This window comes from Podarcis liolepis (assembly GCF_965112155.1).
Source record: "Podarcis liolepis genome assembly, chromosome: 9".
Lineage (NCBI taxonomy): Eukaryota > Metazoa > Chordata > Lepidosauria > Squamata > Lacertidae > Podarcis > Podarcis liolepis.
The window spans coordinates 52245521-52267956 of NC_139564.1; the positions used below are offsets into that span (position 1 = coordinate 52245521).

Sequence of the window (22436 nt, forward strand, 5' to 3'; positions counted from 1 at the left end):
CCTTACAGGGTTTAAGTGTGCTTAACTGTGCTGAATTGTGGCCTTGTACTAAATCTGATAATAAGGGTGTTCATATGAAAAACCAATTTTTTAAAGAAGGGGGGTTAGGTTTGGAAGATGCAGTCTAGTATTTTACCATTCATAATATAGAATCGTTATGACCATGCCTATATAAAACCTTCATCAGTATTACATTTTCACTAAAAATGGAAAATTTAAAAACACACTACTATGCTTTTAACATTTTCAAATTCCTTTTAAAAAAGAAATACAAATTTTCCCCACATCGGACTCTGCTTTTTAAAGAAAAATTGATATGATAAGCCGTAGAGCTGAAAAAATGGAAGAAGCAGAGGCATGCGAAACAAATGCAACACTGGTGTTGCAAAGTAAATGAAGTAACACCACGCTTCAACTGCTAATTGACAAGATCCACACTTCTAAGCCAAGTTCTGTAATATAATCCCCACTGATGAGGAAAAAAAAAATACTTGTGATTGAACAGGTGCAAAGAAAAATAATTACATGCCAAGCTGTATTCCTCCAGCTGAAGGATCATGACGACTTCTAGTCATGTACTGAAAACAAAATGCAAACAAAATGTCTGATGCAGAGAATTAGAAATGATAAATTTAAATAGCATATCTAAATTAGAATGGCACCAAATATCCTCACATCTCCCCCCTTTTATTATGAGGTAGAAATTAGTAATTTTGGAGTGGCCAAAACTTCTCCTGAGAACCTTTCTGTGAATATTCATCTTTGGCACCATTATTCATATGGACAGCTGCTGCTGCTGCCTCCTCCTTCCTGGGTTGCTCACATGGGTGATCTTGCCCAATCAGAGATTGCACAGTGAAACAAGATGACATCACAAGAACCCTATGCCTGTTTACTCAGAAGTGAGTCCTGTTTTGTTAAAAAGGGCTTACTCACTCCCAAGTAGTAAGTGTGAACGTATAATTGCAAATACAGGCAATCTGATTTGCTTGTGGGATGACATCACCGAGGGCAAGTGAGGACAGATTAAATTAGGGGGAAGTTAAATTCCTCTTCACATCACCAGTTGTGGTGTTTATTGCGGCAAACAGCAGTTTCATACACAGCAAACAAATTTAAACAAGGCAGTGTGAATTCACCCTCCACTTAAAAACAGAAGCATCCATCCTGGCTCCTGTTGAGTCCATAGAGGTTCCTGGTGGTTCAGTGCTGAAAGGACTATTACAGGGCGCATGCGGCAGATGCAATTTGTTTGATTAGAGAAACAATATAGTGTGGCATCTTCTGTACCACACTGCTCCTGTTCTTTAGGAGCACTCCAAATGCACCTTAGATATATTAGCTGAGATGTAGGAGCTACTGGTTCACAAGTTATTTTTCTCCCATGGCTAATGTCCTATGTGACAAATCTATTTGTCAAGTGACTTTGAACTTCCATACTAGAAAGGGTGAGAGGAAGCACGAGTTATGTGCCCCATCTGTTGCTTATTTAGAACCTACAAAGATGAGTTCAAGTATCTCCCCACCTTGGGAAGATGTTTGTTTTCCAGATGTGGAACCACCATCTTTCTGGGAAAGAACAAGCTGGTCCTTGAACCAGCAGATTGGTGGCTCATCAGTCAAGCAAGTAAGGAAGGGTTGTAGCTCATGGTGGAAGACCTGCTTTGCATGTAGGTGGTCCCAAGGTTGATCTCCAGCTTCTGCAGTTAGGACTGGGAAAGATGCCATGTCTGAAAAATCTGGAGAGCTTTTGTCAGCCAATGTGATTCGATTTGGTCAAAGGCACCTTCCTATGTTCCTAAGTAGAGATGGACTGTCTGAGGGAAGTGTACTGAGTGCCAGATTGAGGAGTTGCTCAGGCCAAGAAGCCAAGCTGGAGTTGACATCATGACAGATCCAGATTACTGTATATCCTATTGGTAGCTGCAATATCATGGATGAGAAACACTGTTCCTGGCGATACTGCCTGAGGTCAGTGGTTCAGAATATTCTAAATTGTTTTCAGAATGTTTTTTAGTTAGAATGGTTTCAATTTTTTTTGGTTTTTCATAAACATGTTATCATTACAGTGTCTGCTGCCCTGGGCTCCTTCGAGAGGATTTAATAATAAATAATAGCACCCTCTGGCCAACACAGTGACCAGCAATTCTCTCTTCTGGCAAATTGCTTTGGTATCTCAGAGGAGAAGTGCCTGGGTCTTGCTGCCAGATAATCTGATTCAACACTCTGCCTCCTACTTCATGGTCAGATGGCACAGGACACATCTCAACATCTGAAGCTACGTGGGAGTTGCCAATGTAAGCTGCTTAGATGAGAGATCTGTAGGGAACCATAGATAAGCTGCCCTGATATCTTCAGAAAATGGCAGCATGTAATTATAAGGGCATTCCTACATGTCTGAGTAATGTATTGACTCCGTTTGGGATATTCAAAATGAGCATGTGAAGAGAAAGGGCAACTTGTATGTATTTGTCTAACAACAACAACATCAACAATAACAATAACAATGGTTTTATTTATATGCCACCCATCTCACTGGGTTGACCCAGCCACTCTGGGCATCTCCCAACAAAATATTTAAAAAACCCAATAAAGCATCAATAATTAAAAACTTCCCTGAACCCGAGTGCCTTCACATGTCTTCTAAAAGTCAAATAGTTATTTATTTGTTTGACATCTGCTGGGAGGGCATTCCACAGGCAGGACGCCACCGCTGAGAAGGCTGGTTCCCTGTAGCTTCATGTCTCACAGTGAGGGAACCACCAGAAGACCCTTGAAGCTGGACCTCAGTGTCCAGGCTGGACGATGGAGGTGGAAACACTCCTTCAGGTATACTGGGCCGAGGCCATTTAGGGCATTAAAGGTCAACACTTTGTGCTCAGAAATGTACTGGGAGCCAGTGTATGTCCTTTACGACTGGTGTTATATGGTCCCAGTGGCTGCTCCCAGTCACCAGTCTAGCTGCCACATTCTGGATTAGTTGTACTTTCCTAGTCACCTTCAGCGATAGTTCCACGTAGAGCCTCAAACATGTTTAAGACATCAATGCTTCTACAAATGATAATATGTGCCCAGAGGCAGAGCAAGGTGGGTGCGGTGGGTGTGGTCTCCCCGGGTGTCATCCCTGAGGGGGGGTGACATCACCCCACCACTCCCCCAGAACACTTGCTGCGGGCAGCACCTCCCTGGGATGCCGTGGGTGGCACGCCCCCTAGGATGCTTGTCATGGGCAGCGCAGCCCCCGGGACACTTGCCCTGCCCCCTGGGATGTTCGCTCCGCCCCCGGGGTGCTAGCCCTGCCCTGTGGGTGGCTAGCCCTGTCCCTCCGGGTGCCGGAGCAGCTAGCTCCGCTTCTGTATGTGCCAGGAACTTGGAAATCTATTCAGATCAGCCTTTGGGACACTAATGCCTCAGTTTGACCTACGATTACTTCCCCAATCAGCTTAGCATTTGGGGCTTGAATAGTGCTGTGCACAGCATAGGGGGCACATGATTTCAACCCTGGTAGGCAAAGACAGATCATTGGGCATTATTGTGATGTCAGGTGATTGACAGGTGGGAGTCCCAGCCTCCTGTCAAACTTGGCCCATGGTTGGTGGTAGCATGGGAGACAAGGAACCAGTTATCCATCCCTGCTGTAAATTAATGAACTTGTACACCACCATCATAAAGAACAGATGTGTCTCACTGCAGCACAGCTATCTCCTTCCCCTATCCTTTGCCTTTCATGGTATGCTCTGAGTTATGCTCTTGCGAATGGGAAATCCAATCTTATTTATAAAACAAGCAGGTGTAATATTTTGGGGGGAAAGAAAATTTAAAAAATGCATTTCCAAAGATAAATGCACCCTGAAATTAAACCCCCATGATTAATTTTGTACTGTTGATAGGAAACTGCTTCATTTGGCTCAGGAAAAATATAGTGTGTTGATAAGAGAGAAATAGCCAGGCAATATTTAGGAGTCTCCTAATGAAAAAAATATTAATTTTCTGATAACATTCCTACCCTCCCCAGAGCCGCACACGCAGATGGCAAAATGTAACTTCTCCATATAAATCCACACTTCTCCTGATTTATCAAACTGCTTTATGGCATGTATGTAATAGGGCCCAATCACAAGGCATAAATATAAAAACACATCAAATGCTGGAAAAGTTAGGTCAAAAATTGTTCATTCCAAAAAATAAAAAAGTCAAACTTCCTGTAAAATATACTTGGTATTGTGGCATTGAATTAAACTATATGTGTTCTGTTTTTGTATTCTGATTGTACATAATTGAGCTGAATGAAGGCTTGTGATATATAAGTAATGTAAGTAATACTTATTGGTTACTTTCTTAAAACAGAGGCACTTTGCACATCCTTAGAGGCACTATTTTTTCATTATTTCTGCACATATTTCAGAGTTAATCAAGACAATGGAGTTGGTTTCTGGATCTAGTCTTTGGGAACTCTAACTGGTAACCCTAAGCTCTGGTAATGTATCAGTTACTTGATGTAGTGCATAGCATTTGTAGAAGTCATGTGGCAGTATAAATTTAGGCCAGGAAAAGAGCTTAAAGTCTACTTGCTCAATGATTTTCTCCCTATGTGTTAATGTTCCCTTTGTTGATCTGTTAAGAGTGGCTTCATACATAATGAGACACTGCACTCAAACACGGACTGTAGACACTTAATTGTTTTACCCATTAGTTTTCAATTTGCATATTCATCTTTTCAACTTTCAGTGTAACACCTAAAGAGGGAAGCCAACCACTTTTTTTTATTTTTTACCAACTCCGAAACTGTAAAAGCTGCCCTTACAAGAAACCCACTACAGTGGTACCTCGGGTTGAGAACTTAATTCATTCTGGAGGTCTGTTCTTAACCTGAAACTGTTCATAACCTGAAGCACCACTTTAGCTAATGGGGCCTCCTGCTGCCACTGCACGATTTCTGTTCTCATCCTGAAGCAAAGTTCTTAACCCGAGGTACTATTTCTGGGTTAGTGGAGTCTGTAACCTGAAGTGTATGTAACCTGAAGCGTATGTAACCCGAGGTACCACTGGACATCTATCCTTCTGAAATTTGACGAGATTCATGACATTCTATCATACCTGCACCCTGTTGAGCCTGGAAGGACAAAACTGCCACTACCACCTCATGGTTGAAGAACTAGCACAGCTGATGTCTTTCACATTTCTGTCACCCACAGAACAGCACTATGAACTCCATAAAGAGAGTCTATATCCGGCATGGAAGTAACACATTATCCCTCATTTCAGTGCAAACTATTTTACCCAAATGAGGGACAATGGATGGAAGGAAACAGGGAATGCATAAGTAACTCAAGAATCTGGACTGGAATTTGAAATACACATTTTTTTCTAACTCCAGTTTTGGAGGGAAAAAATGTATCTTAGCACCCCCCCCCCAAAAAACCCCCACACAACTAAAAGTACATGACAATAACCCTTCCAGTACTCCATTTTCAAATTTGACAGTGTTCTGTCAACCTATAGCAACTGCAGATCAGCAGCTCCTTATGTCTTTTATATTTGTGACTCCAAATCTCCATGGAATGCTTAACTCCAACCGGATGGGATTAGCAGTACAATAAAGCCATTTGTCTCCGAAAGCCAACATTTGTTGGAATAATATTTCTACCATCCGGTGGGTAGCATCTGTTACCAACAGGGAGGTATATCTTCCTGTTGGTGTCTTTAAGGATTGCATAATAACAACGGGCGCAATCCAACAAAGATTAAGAACTTTAAGGTTGCAAACCGAAGCACAGTTACTAAGGAGTAAGACTCGATGAGCTCAGTGGGCCTTACCTCTGAGTAAACATGCATTAACAGTGTTGCCTATTCCAATGATTTCAGTGGGAAAGTGAACTGTGTGTTTAATGGTCTCCAGTTGAAACAATAACTTGACAGCACTCAGTTTTGGGTGGATGATGCTAAGTGTTTGGATTGAAGAGCAGCTGCTTAGTGATCCTGTGCTAGCTTGTGACACCAGCAGTTTCTGGGAGTTCAGTATGTAGGAAGGTTTTGAATAAAAATGTTCACCAGCCAATAGCATACCCTCCAACATTTCTCTGATGAAAATAGGGACATCCGGGGTCAAATCAGAAACCGGGATGGCTTCTCTAAATCAGGGGCGTCCCTGAGAGCCAGCGTGGTGTAGTGGTTAAGACTCGTAATCTGGGGAACCGGGTTCGCGTCCCCTCTCCTCCACATGCAGCTGCTGGGTGACCTTGGGCCAGTCACACTTCTCTGAAGTCTCTCAGCCCCACTCACCTCACAGAGTGTTTGTTGTGGGGGAGGATGGGAAAGGAGATTGTTAGCCGCTTTGAGACTCCTTCAGGTAGTGATAAAGTGGGATATCAAATCCGAACTCCAAACTCCCTGGAAAATAGGGACACTTGGAGGGTCTGCAATAGGACTGAACAATGAAAAACATGAATATACTTGTCCATTAGTGAATGCAGCAGGAGACCAGGCAGCCATCAATGGAAGTTGTTAGACTTCCATTGATGAATGGAAGTTGTTGGATAACTGAAGCAGGCCAAAAATAGTCAGGAGAATCTGGTCTTGCATCCTGCTGCATCTGGATATTTAAAGTATATGAGTGCTTTCCAGCTTTCAACACCCGTTCATGGACTCTCTGCTATTGTGTCCCCCACCCCCACCATTCAATAAAACCAAAGAGTAAAATTATTAGTACAAAATGGTTGGCCTGTAGACTCTCACATAAAAGACAGCCAGACAGCCAAAATATTCCAGCCTGATGTTTTGATTAAAGTAAAAGGAAATAGGAGTGAGTATTAAAATGTATTTTTGTTTTTTTTAAAACTGGAAAGACAAAATTATTCATGGATTTCCCATTTCTAGTCATTAAAGTAATGGCTTACTGGAGTAAGAGCTGATTGCAGGATTTTCCCATTGTGACTCATTAACACTTGTATGTTTCCTTCCCATCTTCAAAACTGAAATGTAGTGCTGCGTGGCGTAATGAAAGGCATTTAGCTCTTTCCCTGCACCTTATGTAAGTTGGCAAAATTGCAATGCCTTCAGTCTAATTGGATCTGTTTCTACCAAATTTGTTCTCATTTGTCTAGCAATACATGACAACCCTTTACAGCAGCTTATGGCACCTGAAGACGTTTTCTCCAATTCCAAAGTATAAAATGACATTTTTGAAGGTCATAATTGTAGATTTAAAAACAAAAAACTGAGTGTGAATTTATTTCTTCCTTGTCATATTCTTTGGGAAGACAGGTCTATTTCATATATTATTTTCTGATCTGGAGATTATTCACCATTTTGGAATACTTCTTGTTTATTCGGCTTGTATCTCATAATCACAGAAGCTGCTCAGAATGGAGACCACACAGTCAGATTTTTTTAAAAAATAAAAAAATAAGTGCAGCCCTAACCTAGGCATGTTTACCTGAAAACAGAGTCACACTGACTAAATGAAGCTGGTCATCTCATTATTTCCATTGTATGGATGGATAAGAAAAGGTAAGAATAGAGAGGTGTCCCCCAGATCTCTGACTCAGAGAGATGTGAATGGGAACTTGGAACATCTCATCTCTACAAGAGTTCCAGAGGCCAAAGAAATTGCTTGAATGGTGGCCCATTCAGAAGTAACAAGCTCAGTTATGTAGCATGGGATCTTAGGGGAGAAGACCCACTTGGTGGTAGAACATTTGCTTTGGATGCTGAAGGTCCAATCCCTGGCATCTCTGGGCTGGAAGAAACACCCACATTAAAGCCCAGAGAGCTACTGTGTGTCAGTCAAGACAGTACTGGGCTAGATGCACCAATGGACTGATTCAGTATAAGGCAACTTCACATGTCCCTATGGACAAACCTGAAGGCATGTGCGTTGGAGGTTTCTGGGTGGTGCCCCAGATGCAGCATACTACTGAATTGGACCACACTAGTTGTTTTAGGTATAACATTATAATGAGCAAATATTTTAAAAATGGGAAAAACAGATGTGCTGTTTGTTGAAATACAGTGGGTGAAATGATTAATAGGTTGTTAAACTGCTTTTTGCAGTTCATGAAATCACTTCCCTGTCCAGAACTCATTTGGAACTTGGAGTATTCGTACTCATAGGCTATTGATCCGCATTAGGCAATAATGTGCCTGAAAATCTATTTTAGCTGTGCCTGATTCCACCCACCTTGGTGGCATCTCTTGTTTCCGTTTCTTGATGGCAACATTGAAGAAGGAAATCCATCCAGGCCCACACACAAGCGACTACTCCACAGCCAAGAATTTTATTTTATTTTTAAAAAGCCTAGAGGAAAAAAATACATTTTTGAATTTAACAAGCAGTATATTCTAATGAAGCAAGGCTCCACACCATCATGGTAGCAGCTAACAAAGATGTCTGCATTAGCAATAGAGCTGGGGAAAACATAACAAATAGAAAAGGCAGGCATGAGAGAAAGCCACGAAACCAAGATGTGTGACTTTTGCACAACGGAAAAGATAGGCTTGGAAGGAGGGAGCGAGATGCAAAAAACGAAAGGGAAAAAAGAGCTCAGTCAAATTAGGAACTTGGCACGATCTCTTCTGCCACCCACACAAACATTCTGCTCTTTTTATGCCAAAGGAGAACAAAGATTGTTGGAAAAAGTGGATGCATTCAGCAATAAATGCCAGGATATTAGCAAAATGAATAACAAAATGAATGAATTTTGCTCTGGGCAAAATACGAGTCAGCTGGGGATTGCATAACATTGCTAAGATGGGGAAATTCCATAATGTGATATAGCAAGTGTTCAATCAATCAATCAATCAATCAGTCAATCAATCAAACAAACATAAGCATATATTTTATCCCTGACAGTTAAAGAAGCAAAGCAATGAAGCCCTAACGTAAGGAGCAGCATATGCAATGAAAGTTTGTCCTTGGTTAAAAATGGCTTGGATCCAGACCTTCCTCTTGACTCGTTGACTGAGCTTTGCTCAGAGAAGGACCCTTTCCACTCACGGAACAGAATCATTGGATCCAATCCATTGTGCTTGCAGCTCCATTGGCGTAATGGAACATGATTCCCAGCAGGCAGCAAATCCACAGTGCTGCTAAGATGCTAATTTTCATCCGAGCTGTTTGGCGCTGGGAAAAGGCTGCCTCCAGAAGTGGCTGGCTCTCCTTCAACAGAGATATTTAAGCAGCAGGGGCTGGATAGCCGTCTGTCAGAGATGCTGTGCTTGCCAAGTTGTGCACTGGTCAGGGGATAGTCTAAATCATGGGTAGGCAAACTAAGGCCCGGGGGCTGGATCCAGCCCAATTGCCTTACAAATCCGGTCCGCGGACGGTCCAGGAATCAGCGTGTTTTTACATGAGTAGAATGTGCTCTTTTACAATGGTACCTTGGTTTGCAACTGTTTTGGATTACAACCATTTTGGATTACAACCATGTCAAACCCTGAAGTGTGTATCCCTTTTTTTGGATTACAACCATTTTTTTGGGGAGGCCACATTGGTGAAAGCACGCCTTGGGTTACAACCCGTTTTGGCTTACAACCATACCTCTGGAACAGATCAAGGTTGGAAACCAAGGTATCACTGTATTTAAAATGCATCTCTGGGTTATTTGTGGAGCCTGCCTGGTGTTTTTACATGTGTAGAATGTGTGTTTTTATTTAAAATGCATCTCTGGGTTATTTGTGGAGCATAGGAATTAACTCATCCCCCCCAAAAAAAATATAGTATGGCCCCCCACAAGGTCTGAGGGACAGTGGACCGGCCCCGTGCTGAAAAAGTTTGCTGACCCCTGGTCTAGATGACCCCTAGGATTCCTGCCAACTCTCAAATTCTATGATTCACATGCAGCTCACTGCAAAAAAGTAGTGGGCATAGGTTTACAGAAAGAAGTACTGAAGTATTCCTCCTCCATCTGGGCTTTGAGAGAAGGGTGGGGGTGGGGGAAGCATGGGAAGGGGAGGGGGTTTGGGAGCGAGGGGCAGAAAAAGGATTCAACACTCTCTCTCCAGCCCACTGCTGGAAATTGCCCCACCCTTATGTGCCAATGCTATTTGATGGTGATCCATGTTGAAGACATTGGCCTGATGCCATAACATGCAGTCCTACCTCTAGGGAAGTCTGAACTTTCCTCCTTGTGCTAATACTAACAGAGTCTCTGTTTAAAAAGAGCACCCTGGATGGGAGTTTGTTAATGCAGCCTTGAAGAAAGACCAGAGAATCCACTTGGCATTTGTGTTTCCCAAGACCACCCACACGCTAAATGCTGCCTTACAGCTTCTTGAACTTTCCAGAGGAATTGAAAGACGTCCTGATGAAGCCTTTGTTAGGGAGAAAAATGTTCTAGCCTTGCCACTTGGTCTCTCTCTTGCCACTTTGGTCTCATGTAACCGCAGGATGTTTTGCCACCCAGCTGAGCATAATGGGCTGGCACATGACTATGTGCCTTCTGCCAATGCTGCAACCAGGGGGGATACTGTCTTGGGTTCTCGAGGAAAATGATAGCCTAAAGGTTCAGGCTGATCAATATGATAGTTATACTAATATCCCTGGAACATCTAAAAGATGATCACTCATACTGACGCTCCAAAATAAATGCAATACGTGCAATCAATTAAGCTGTCTGATGATATCTTGCTGCTAGTCATTTTCCTTTATGGATTTTAGAAAATGAGCCCCAAACTGAGATCCTGTTGTTTATTGAGCATGTATTGCAAATCATTTGCAAGTGTAATAACAGACAATGCCAGATCACATCACTGATGTGATTTATAATTCTATAAGCCAGATTTCCAATTAAGTATCTAATGATGCTTTAATTACTGAAATTAATACAGAGGACTAAATTGCATGAATCCAAAGGTTCTCATGCACCCACTTTTAAAAAATTGACCACATTCTGCCATGCCACATCCCCAAATTGTGGCCACATAAGTACACAAACTTGTTATACGCCAAGAGGAAAAAGCAAAACCTTATCTGAATAAAGTAAGTTTTAGAGTGAGCTGGTCTACAGACTTCAGCCACCATGAAGAAGCCACTGTAAACCCCACAGCACGACAGCTCTCATCCTGTGATGAACTGTTCATGTGGAAGAGCACTCTGAAGTTTGTCAACTTTCTGAAACAAAAACTTGGATGGTGAAAACTCCCCAATTCACTCAATATGAATGGTTCTCTGTGTGATGACACACATCATATACATGGATTTACAGTGGCTTCTATATTGTGGCTATACTGCTGGCTCAAGGCACATTTCCATGGAATCAGTGGTATTCAGGCCAGACTCATATGACCAAGATGATGGCTTCTTCTTATTCATATATATATATATATATATATATATATATATATATATATATATGCAGGTTTTGGTGTCTTCGGGTGTCTTCCCGTGTAAGAGTTGGGGTGTCTAGGCGACGTTTCGATGAGGTCTCACTCGTCATCTTCAGGCTGGTGCTTTCGGCTTCTTGTTACTGGAACAGAGCAGGATCTCAGTGTTTGAGTTCCTATAAATACTGTTGAGGGGGTGTGGTGTATAGCCTCCAACGTTCTGGGCAGAGAGGAAGTTCCCAGGTTAGTGTGCCTTTTCTTCTTTTGTTCCTTAATTACTTGAGGGATATCTTGAGTGGTTTCTTGAGTGATATTCTGAGTACCACTTAGGTGGGTCATTAGGTGTGGATTAGTTGCTAAAGCTTTCGTGTCTTGACCTCTTGAGCTTGTGAAGAGTTTTTCTGAGAAGATGGCTGTACTGCACTTAGTTGTGCTCTGGCTTGGCTTCGTGTATAGGGGCGAGCTGTGGTTTTGTGCCCTGTGCCAGCCAGATCTGTGTAGGGATTGCAGGGGGGTGCAGCATCCGGAGGTGCCACTATGGTTTGGCTACTGGATGGTGTCTGTAATTTATCTGTGGAGAGGGTCTGGGTTTGGGTCTGGTGAAGACACCAAAACCTGCATTCCTGTACCCGAAGACACCAAAACCTGCATTCCTGTACCCGTGAAAATCTACGAAAGCAAATATATATATATATATATATATATATATATATATATATATATATATATATTTGCTTTCGTAGGTACAGGAATGCAGGTTTTGGTGTCTTCGGGTGTCTTCCCGTGTAAGAGTTGGGGTGTTATATATAAAAGTTTGTGAGCTAAGAAGCTCACAAAGTATAAAATCCAGTTATAGAAACTTGGTTAGTTCTGCTGTGGCCTGATGATTATTAGCCTGTGGTACTACAGAAGCAGGATTTATCCATCGTGACACCAGTATTGTGGAACACTCTCCCTGACAAAATATGAGAGCCTGCATTAGTATGGACATTCTGCCACACAACTGTTTAGAGACAAACGTACCCCTGATCTCCTTACTTGAACCTCCTGTTTTAACTGTTTTAAATATTTTCCTGTCTGTTCCAGTTTTAAAACAGGCATGTTTTACTGTCTGTTTTTATTGTGAATGTTTAGTTTAACATTTTGATTAAATTGGTTTTATTGTGTATTTTACTTGTAAATGACTTAGAAGCTATTTATGCGGGATATTAATTAAATGATTAATTAATGATAGGAAAATGTGAAAATCCATTCTTAAAATATACAAGAGGACAACGTAGCTATTAAAACAAGAGAATCAGCTGAGAAATCACAGGAATGGCTGAGTAAACAGGTGTGTCTTCAAAAGCCCATGAAATGTCAATATAGATGGGCTTTCTCAAATTTCGGTAGGGAATGTGTTCCATAACACCACCATTATCAATGAAAAAGCTTGCATCCACATTGTCACAAGCCAATAATATTCAAGACTCATCAGGTTCCATTTGCTGGTGCCCTTGGATTCATGTGGTTAGTTCCTTGTTCATAGGCCTCATTGTATGGCACTTCTATTCCAACAGAAACTCTTCTAAATGTGGGTATACAATAGCATAAAGAATGGTCCTGTGTGCTAAGCAGCTGTACAGAAACATATCGCCTCAAAGAGTGGAATTTACAGTAGCCACCATGTAGCCACTTGATTGCAACAATTTGTCTTTGCCTCCAAATAAATTAGCTTAGGATCAGACCATTTAAAATTAAACCCACAAAAGCAGGTTATTAATCACTGTATTTCCTTCCTCCCTTCTAAACGCGGCAGAGCTCCTTGCCTGAGGAAATGCTTCCAAATAGTCATTGTTACCTTGTGGAATGGGAACAGTTATCATTTTTCTTCAAGGAAGCAGCGGTTCATGCAGACTTCTGCCTGTGAATGAATGCAGACCACCATTCTTCAAGTGGCAGCACTGCGGCATTCACAGCAGCAGATGGCACGGTAGGGTGATAGCGCTCACCTGACCTCCAAACAGCTGAGTCGCTGGTGGTTACTGGGAGGGATGGGTGAGGCGGCGGGGAGGTCAGTGCTGTGCAAGTGCACTGACAGATCCAATCTGGGACTCCTGCCAATGCATTTGCACTGTGCCAACTCCCTGCTGCCTTGCTCCTCTGCCTCTCCTTCCTGGTAATCAGTAGAGATCCATCAAGTGGTAATCAAGTGAATGCCACGACTCCACTGTGCTGCCCACTACTGGGCATTTGTGCTCTCCCTTTGGTTTCTGTAGCAACAGGCCAAGTGGGAAGAGTATTGCTGCTTCCTTTCCCAGATTACGAATAATTTATGGAAGGGCGATGAACGTCTCACCAGTTTATTTATATATAAGAAACCCCCTGAGATATTTCTGTACTGCCCTCTGCCAGAAACGGGCACAGGGCAGTTTGCAGCAAAACAAGATACTACAGAACACAATACATATTAAGCAGGAACATAAAAAAAAATTATCAAGAAGTACATAAACAAGAAAATTACCACCTCATAACTTCTAAATGACTACCGATCAAAAAGCCTGACAAAAGGGTGAGTTTTTACCTGGCATCTCCTATCTATCATGAGGGCAAGAGCACATGTGAGTTGGCAGGAAGATCCAGATTACTGTTTTGCTAGGAAATTTACATGCTTACCATGGTAAGTTATCACTTGATGTCAGGGATGGGACTGAGGAGGAATGGTGGGGACTGCCCTCCCCTCTTCCTTAACCTTTCTGAGAAGAGGACAGTATAGATTTAGAACAGTGGTTTGCAGAAGGTCATAGTTCAGGGGCTGTAGAGGGGAGAAGCTGGGAAATATTGAGAGAGGGGCAGGAGGAAGAGGAAGCACCAGGGAAGAGACAGCTAACAGACTCAGTATCTTGGGAAAGCATTCCTGAGCCCCCCTCTCCCAGGACCCGGAGTGCATTGAGAGTAGTAGAACAGAAAGCTCAGAGGCAGAAAGCACAGATCAGTTGGTGCACAGATGACATAGAATAGGAGAGACGTAGGGGGTGGGACTTTACTTGGAGCAATGCCATTATCTAAGAGAGACTGCATTCCTTCTGTGTGAATATTAAATAAAGTAGTTGGTAAGAACTCTTTTTGTTTATCTGCTTCTTGGCTGCCACTGTGGGAGGGATAGGATTCCCTGAAGCCTCACACTTGGTGAATGATTAAATGTATCCATTCTGTGTATATATTTAAACTACAGATATGGATCCTGCAGCCCTCCAGATGTCATTCTGCTCCAGAGCTCATGATCCCTGACCATTGGCTATGCTGGCTGAAGTGATGGATGTCGCAGCCTGGTAAGACCTGGCAGGCCACAGGTTCTCCACCCCTAGTTTTAGCAGGATATCTCAGCTAAGACAGCTGCTTTGAAAATTAGCAAATGTCCACTCCTATATACACACACACACACACCATCTAGGAGAAGTCACTTTGTGTCCTGGCATTCCACAACTAATTGCTCTTCATCATCTTCATCTGCAGGCAACAGACTGGTGATGAGGAAATTGAGATCATTAGGATGCTCTGTTATGATCCAAATTAAATATTACGGATTTGCAGAGGGGACATAAGCTAGTCATGGTAGATTGAGAGATGCAAGAGGCAATATGAAATTATTAAGAATTTTTGTTGAGTTTGGAACTTAACAGGTTAAGTTGTTCCCATGATGCCACACCATTCTGACGTCAGTTTTCGAAGCTGGGAGGAGTTTGGGAGGAGTTTGCTATTCTCACTCTGTGTTGTGAGGGGAAAGGAGCAGTTTTGTAATGGCTGCAAGCAGTCCTGGTTTTTCCGGAGATTTGTTAGAATAAACGACTGTAAATAGACAAACCTGTACTCTGTGTGTTTGTCTGGAAGCTAAGCCAAGCTACGTGACAGTTTTTCACCGCTGTGTTAAACTCTGCTGAGGCGTGACTGAGAGCTGCGGAGCGGAAGTGTGCCGGGCGGCCATAAATCGCTAATTGAGGATCGCAAATCAATTAGCAGGGGTCACGTCAGACCAATAAACTCCAAGAGGTTATGGGTAACCTTAATCACCGATCGTAAAGCTGTCACTGGAGGCTGCCGAAAGCTTTGATCTGCGGTGTAGAGCAGAGAAGCACGGCAGGAGGCTGAGGCCGGAATCTGAGGCAAGCGGCTAGTTGAAAGACGTGAGGGTTTGCCTGTGTTGCTGCGGAGCTGAGAGCTGAGAGCAGCAAGGGATCGTTTCTCCACGCCAGAGGAGCTGGTGATTTTGTGAGTACAGCTTGGGGCATCTTGGGAGAACGGGAGAACATGGCAGATGGCCAGGAGGTGTTTCAAGCTCCGTTTGAACAGCTTGAGAATCTCACCGCCCAAGCGTGGAATACCTGGGCAAGAAGGGTGAGAGCGTGGTTTTTAGCCACGGAAGTTTGGGACATTTCCCAGAGAGAGCCAGTGGAACTGGTGGACAGAGATGACAGAGGTACAGAGATGCTGCAATCTGTTTCTCTGGAGGAGAAAATGCAGAGGGAGAAAGCTATGAGAGCTGAGGTCTGCATGTTGAGAGCAGGTGTTCATACTAGTTTGCAACATCACCTGAAAAGCATTGAATCTGCGTGTGAGGCCTGGCGAGTGCTGAAACGTCTGTGTGAAGACTCAGCAGGGGGCCAAGGGCAGATGGAAGCTGAAAGCCTAGAGATGGCTGGAGCCCCTGTTCCTGATGATTTAGCCTCAAGGAGTGCTAGTGAGCAAGTCGGGGGGGCGGAGAATTCCAAAGGCAAGTTTGAAAAGTTTTCCACTGTGCCTGCTGGAGTGGAGTTCAGGGGGGGCGGATCTGGCAAGGAGTGCTTTTCCGGAAGAAGGAGGGCCAAGCCAGCTGAAAAGAGCCCCAGGCAGTGTTTTTCCACTGGAGTTCGTCGTTGCTACGTGTGTAATGCAACGGAACATCTGCGTCGAGATTGCCCCCACCGGAGCAGAGAGGCAAGACAGGATGTTGCCAAGGTCAACCAGCTGAACTCTCATGGGAACCAGTCGGGTTTCCATGGCAACCAGTCTGGAAAAACAACCAGGCGTGGGACTGAGGCTGGTGGACGTGCCAGGTGCCAGGAAGAGACGTATCAACTCACAGCCAGTCTTGCTTTGTTTGAGCAAGGCTGTGGGACAGGCTCAGAGCTTTGTTTTGTTTTAGACTCTGCAGCTAATTGCAATGTGATTCCAGAGACTCCTGCTGTCGAGATGTGGAATTGCAAGGCAATTCCTGCTGGGAAGACTGTACTTTTCGCAAATTGACAGAAAAGAAATGTGACTAATGCTGTAAATGTGCATTTTTCTATTTTACAGGAGACGTTGGAGTGTTGTACCGTTCCTGGGATGCACCACTGTCTTTTATCTGTGCCTTATTTGCTAAAAAAGGGGTATAAGGTTTGTTTTCAGGATGAAATCTGCACAATCTCCAAAGGAGGGAGGATGCTTGCCAAGGTTAAAAAGGGGCAGAATGATCTCTTCATTCTTAAAACGTCTCTGGAGGGTGAGGGAAAGGTTGAGAAAGCACAAGCACTGCGTGCTACAATTCCCAATCATAAGTCATGTGTCCATGCTTGGCATGCACGAACAGCTCATGGTTCTTTAGAAGAACTACAGGTGCTACCTGAGGTTTCCAAAGGTTGTAAAATCTCAGAATGTGGATATGCTGTAAATTGTGAAACTTGCAAACTGGCAAAGGTAAAAGGATGCAGTTATCCAAAAGTGGAGAGGGTAACCACAAGACCTTTTGAACTGGTCCACATAGATTTGTGGGGTCCTGTAAAGGAACCAAGTCTGGGAGGGGCCAGGTTTCTGCTGACGATGCAGGATAATTTTACGCAGAATTCCTGGACGCACGGTCTCAAATCCAAGGATGATGCAGCACAGCTGATCAAAGGATGGATTGAGGAGGTGGAACAAAGGTTTTCCACCAGAGTGCAAGCTGTCACAAGTGACAGAGGAGCCCAGTTTACAGGTTCTGCTTTGCAGAAATTCTTTCGCAAGAAAGGGATACGTCACACAGTGACTTCACCCAATCAGTGGGGGGTGGCAGGGCTGAGACGTCAGGCTCTGATCCAGGCTGCACAGGTGTTGCTGAAAGATTCTGGGTTGCCACCAAAGTTTTGGCTGGAGGCAATCAAGTATGTGGGCTTCACCTGGAATCGTACCTACAATTCCATGGTAGGTGACACACCCTTTAGGTTGTTGCATGGCAGGAAACCCCAGATTCATTTTTTGCGTATGTTTGGGTCAGGTGCATCTGTGCCAGTACCTACTGCTTTGCAGGGGCCAGATGGATCCAAGTTCCGGAAAATGATCTTCTGCGGGTATGAGCCAGAAGCACGTGCATGGAGGTTTGCATTTCCATCAGGTGATCAGAGTAAGGTGCTGATCAGTAAACACGCTGAGTTCTATGAGCAGGATAAAAGGTCAAAAACTGCTGTCATGCGTGATGTGCTCTCAGAATGTCTATCTGATTCTGAGGAGGAAAGGGAGGAAAGGGAGGCAGAGGCTGATCCCGGTGATGAGGACCAGGTCCAAGATGAGGATTCAGAATCCGATGATGACGATCAGGTCACTGACCAAAGTCAGGAACAGGAGGAGGTATCGGTAGTTTCTCCACAAGATGTTAAGAGAACACCCAAAAGCGAGCCCAGTTCTCCTGTGAGTGTAATGGAGAGGATTCGAAAACGTTTTAAATCAGAGGGGGAATCCCGTGATGCTGAGGACACAGTTCCTGGTGGCAGTGAGTCAGAGGTAACATCTGAGTTTGTGCCCAGAAGGTCTAGTCGCACAACAAAGGGCGTTCCACCTGAAAGATACCAGGCAACAAGTGCGTGGGCGATATTCGCACAGTGTGATTCTGGGAGTGTTGAAGGGGTTCAACAGGTGCCTGGGAAAGATGCCGGAAAGGGGCACAAGGCAAAGGGGAAGGTGTTGAACTCAAAAGGGTCTTGTCAGAATGTGCGGCAAGGGGGGGTGTTGAGTTTGGAACTTAACAGGTTAAGTTGTTCCCATGATGCCACACCATTCTGACGTCAGTTTTCGAAGCTGGGAGGAGTTTGGGAGGAGTTTGCTATTCTCACTCTGTGTTGTGAGGGGAAAGGAGCAGTTTTGTAATGGCTGCAAGCAGTCCTGGATTTTCCGGAGATTTGTTAGAATAAACGACTGTAAATAGACAAACCTGTACTCTGTGTGTTTGTCTGGAAGCTAAGCCAAGCTACGTGACAGTTTTTCACCGCTGTGTTAAACTCTGCTGAGGCGTGACTGAGAGCTGCGGAGCGGAAGTGTGCCGGGCGGCCATAAATCGCTAATTGAGGATCGCAAATCAATTAGCGGGGGTCACGTCAGACCAATAAACTCCAAGAATTTTCTCTCTCTTTTTCATTATGATGGGACTCATGGATGTCCAATGAAGCTGAATGTGGGAAGATTCAGGAAAAATGAATTATTTCTTCACTATGGAATTTGCTCCTACAGAAGTCTGGGATGGTCACCAGCTTGGATGGCTTCAAAAGAGGATAGACAACTTCTTAGAGGATAAGGCTATGTTCTACCTCCACTGTTGTGGCCATTATTATTCTGAATACCTGTTGCTGGAAACTGCAGGAGTGGAGAGTGCTCTTGCATTCAGATCCTGCTTTTTGAGCTGCACATTGGTATCTGTTTAGCCAATGAGAGAACTGTTATGTACTAAGCTTGGATCCTAGAACAATAGGCAAGTAGGATCCTAAAATGCAACAACTGATTGGCTTGCAGGAAAAGACCAATCAGGCTCCAGGAGGAAGTTAATCAGCATATTAGGCTGGTGGGATCGTAGAATGCAACAACTGATTGGCAGGAAAAGACCAATCAGGCTCCAGGAGCGAAGCAGAATCAGCCAATCAGACAGGACTCATTGTGTAAATAATGTATATAAAAGCCTGAGGTTTGTGGGGCAATCAAATCACTGTTTTACAAGCTGCAATAAATAGCATGAAATCACTACAGGACTCCGAGTATATTTCAAGAACGCAATGCCAAACTAGATAGGCCTTTGGTCTGATCCAGTAGGCGCTTCTTATGGGATGTCTTTGGCAATCTTTGCACAGTTCCCATCACATGTAGTTTGGATCTCTGACAGCCTGTCTTTGACCACATCATCTCCCTCTGGCCCTTTTGACCCCCATTTTCTCATCTGTCAGAACTACAAGCAAGCTGCAGCCTGTCTTGGACCTCGGCTGAGGCCTGACATACCTAGACTGGAAAACTAGATACAAAATTCATAATTCTAGATGCTCAGAGATTTCACTAGGGAAGGGGAAATGCCATTTTCTCTCAGATGGGAAAGTATGACTATTGATTTGCTTTGATAAATAGATAGATGATGATGATGATAGATAGATAGATAGATAGATGAATGAACAAGCAAGAAAAGAAACAACAAACAAACAAACAAATCCCAAGTTCACATTTCTGTTGTAAATCAAATCTCCAAAAATGTTCCAAAACCCTGTCTGGGAATAATTGTTAATCAGAGAAAGTAAAAGAATTGTTGCACTTCAGCCATTCTAATTAGAAATGCACAGGTAATGAATGGAATACAGGAACAAACAGCCCATGAAGAATTCAAATGAGCTATTTTAATGATGCCTACCTCTACTAATGATTAAATGAAAAAGTAGAGGTTTTTCTTCGCTTTAAAATAAACAGGCTGATGGGTGGATATTCAATAATACAAGAATCTTGCATCATCTGAGGGCTTGAAGGCATCCGCATAATTCCCAAGTGTGCTATTATAGGCTGTGAAGCTGCCTGGCTCTGCTTCCAGAGTTTTAGACTAGACTTCCTTAACTTGGTGTCATCCAGATACTTTGGACTACAGCATCCACCATCCCCGATTATTGGACATGCTACTTTGGGCTGATGACAGTTGCTGACCAAAACATCAGGAGGGCATCAGGTTTGGGAAAGCTGCTGGAGGCAGTGCCCAAGGGGAGAGGGACTCAACCCATAACCTATAAATGCCTATAAATAATTTTATTTCATACACAGCCTTATGTCATTCATGCCAGATTCAAATGCAGTGGTACCTCGGGTTAAGAACTTTGCTTCAGGATGAGAACAGAAATCGTATGGCGGCAGCGGGAGGCCCCATTAACTAAAGTGGTGCTTCAGGTTAAGAACAGTTTCAGGTTAAGAACAGACCTCTGGAATGGATTAAGTACTTAACCCGAGGTACCACTGTATTTCATGTGCAATATGGTTGCTGGTGAAAAACAGCTGCTGCTGGGTGAAGGCTCCATGCTTCAGCTAAAATGCCTGCTATTGGCTAAGCATTAAGATCACATGGATCACTTGGTGAGTGCTGATGCCATCAGCGCACCTTCCCAGGGGCTGGCATGGCATTCATGATCACTTAACCTGCCTTATCAGTGTAGGAAGGTGACCGCAGCCATTACAACTGTGGCATGGAGTCCATGCTATGCAGAAGTATGTTTTTTACTGGCAACCACAGCAAACTACAGTTCTACTACATATTTCACCAATTTGGGGCACTCCAGATGTGTTAGACTAAAAGCCCATGCAGGCTGGAGCCAGTTAGAGTTGTAGTCCCAAACCTCTGGAGAGCTCCAGGATAGAGAAGGATGTTCTACTAGATGTGGGAGGGTTTAGGTAGGTAAATTCATGGTTGGCATTTCTAGTGACAGCTGCAGGTTTATCCTTAAACTTAACCTGGCCTTCTAATTTAATCCTTACTGTGGAAACAGATTACCATGAGACTTCAAAGGAAAAACCATGGGATTATTTCTGGATTGCAGCTATCATCTTCCCAAGGTCTTGCTAGACCATTAAAGTCTGACAGTCACCATTCTAAGCTATATGGCTATGGATGGCAGGGTCTGTGAACTTTGGATCCCTTAATTTTTCATTTTCCCAGTCTTCATTTCTCAACATTTTGCAACAATTTGTGATTTTTGTTTTTTTAAAAAGAATCTACATGGAAATTAACCAGCATTTTAGTGAGGAATTCTCCTCACTAAATGATGATGATAATGATGATTTTATTTATATTCTGTTCACTTGACTAGGTTGCCCCAGACTCTCTGAGTGGCTTCCAACAAAGTATTTAAAACACAATAGAACACCAACCATTAAAAACTTTCTTGAACAGGGCTGCCTTCAGATATCTTCTAAAAGTCAAATAGTTGTTTATATGTTTGACATCTTCAGGGAGGGCCACTACTGAGAAGGCCCTCTGCTTGGTTCCCTGTAGCTTCACATCTTGCAGTGAGGAAAACACCAGAAAGCTGTCAGAGCTAGACCTCAACCATCTTGTGATGCTATTTGCACTTAGCATCTGGAAGCAAAAACTGTTTTTCCACATATGCTAATTTGTTTTAGGATTTCATTAGAGGTGTATTGGGGGAGGGGAGTTCTGAATTTTTATTTTTCATCTGCAAGCTGATTTATAAAGGGTGAGGCACAGACACAAGAACTTAGCGTTCAATTAAAAAAACAAAAAACACCTCTAGCAAATTTTCAATTAAAAAAATTGTCTGCAAAGAGCCCGTGATTGATTTTGTTGAAAAGAAATTAATTAGTACACTGTGTTCTTGACAAATAATAGATTAGAAGAACAATAGGATGGAAATGTAGGAAGAAAAATAAAAAACAACAACTCAATGAGTGAAGGAAATTTCAGAAGAAACAGAAGACTTGCTGATAAGCCCAAACGGCGACTTCAAAACAACATGGTGGGGAAGTATATTGTCCAGAATAGACGATGCTACGACCGACAGGTATTAAAAATGGCTTTCTATGCATAGTTTCAGTGAAAATATTTTAGAAATTGCACAACTGAGGGATGAGAATAAACTCTTTTTATTAGCATCACCAATCTCTGCATTGCATGCTTCACCTCCCAGATCCCAGGTTTTGTGAGTTATGTCCCCAGGACTCCTTTGAGATACTGCATATAGAGGTGTAATTGTCTCGCTACTTCGCTTGCAGCTTCCACCCGCTTCTCCCCTGTTCTTCATATGGTTTTGCATTTCCCCAGGCAGTAGGAAGTTGCAAGGTGGATTTAAGGATTTTTTTTCAAGTCTTGTGGTATTTTTTTTTTTTTTGTAATATCT

At 43.2% G+C, this 22436-nt stretch overlaps 1 long non-coding RNA gene across 1 annotated transcript in view; it reads left to right on the top strand.

The window, feature by feature from the left end:
* LOC310686447 overlaps positions 1-19302 on the top strand; it is a 59068-nt gene extending 39766 nt beyond the window's left edge. Inside the window, exons 3-4 of the long non-coding RNA XR_014515925.1 lie at positions 14537-14633; positions 18737-19302. This is a non-coding gene — a long non-coding RNA (uncharacterized lncRNA). The remainder of the gene's footprint in view (positions 1-14536; positions 14634-18736) is intronic.
* The last annotated feature ends 3134 nt before the right edge of the window (positions 19303-22436 follow it).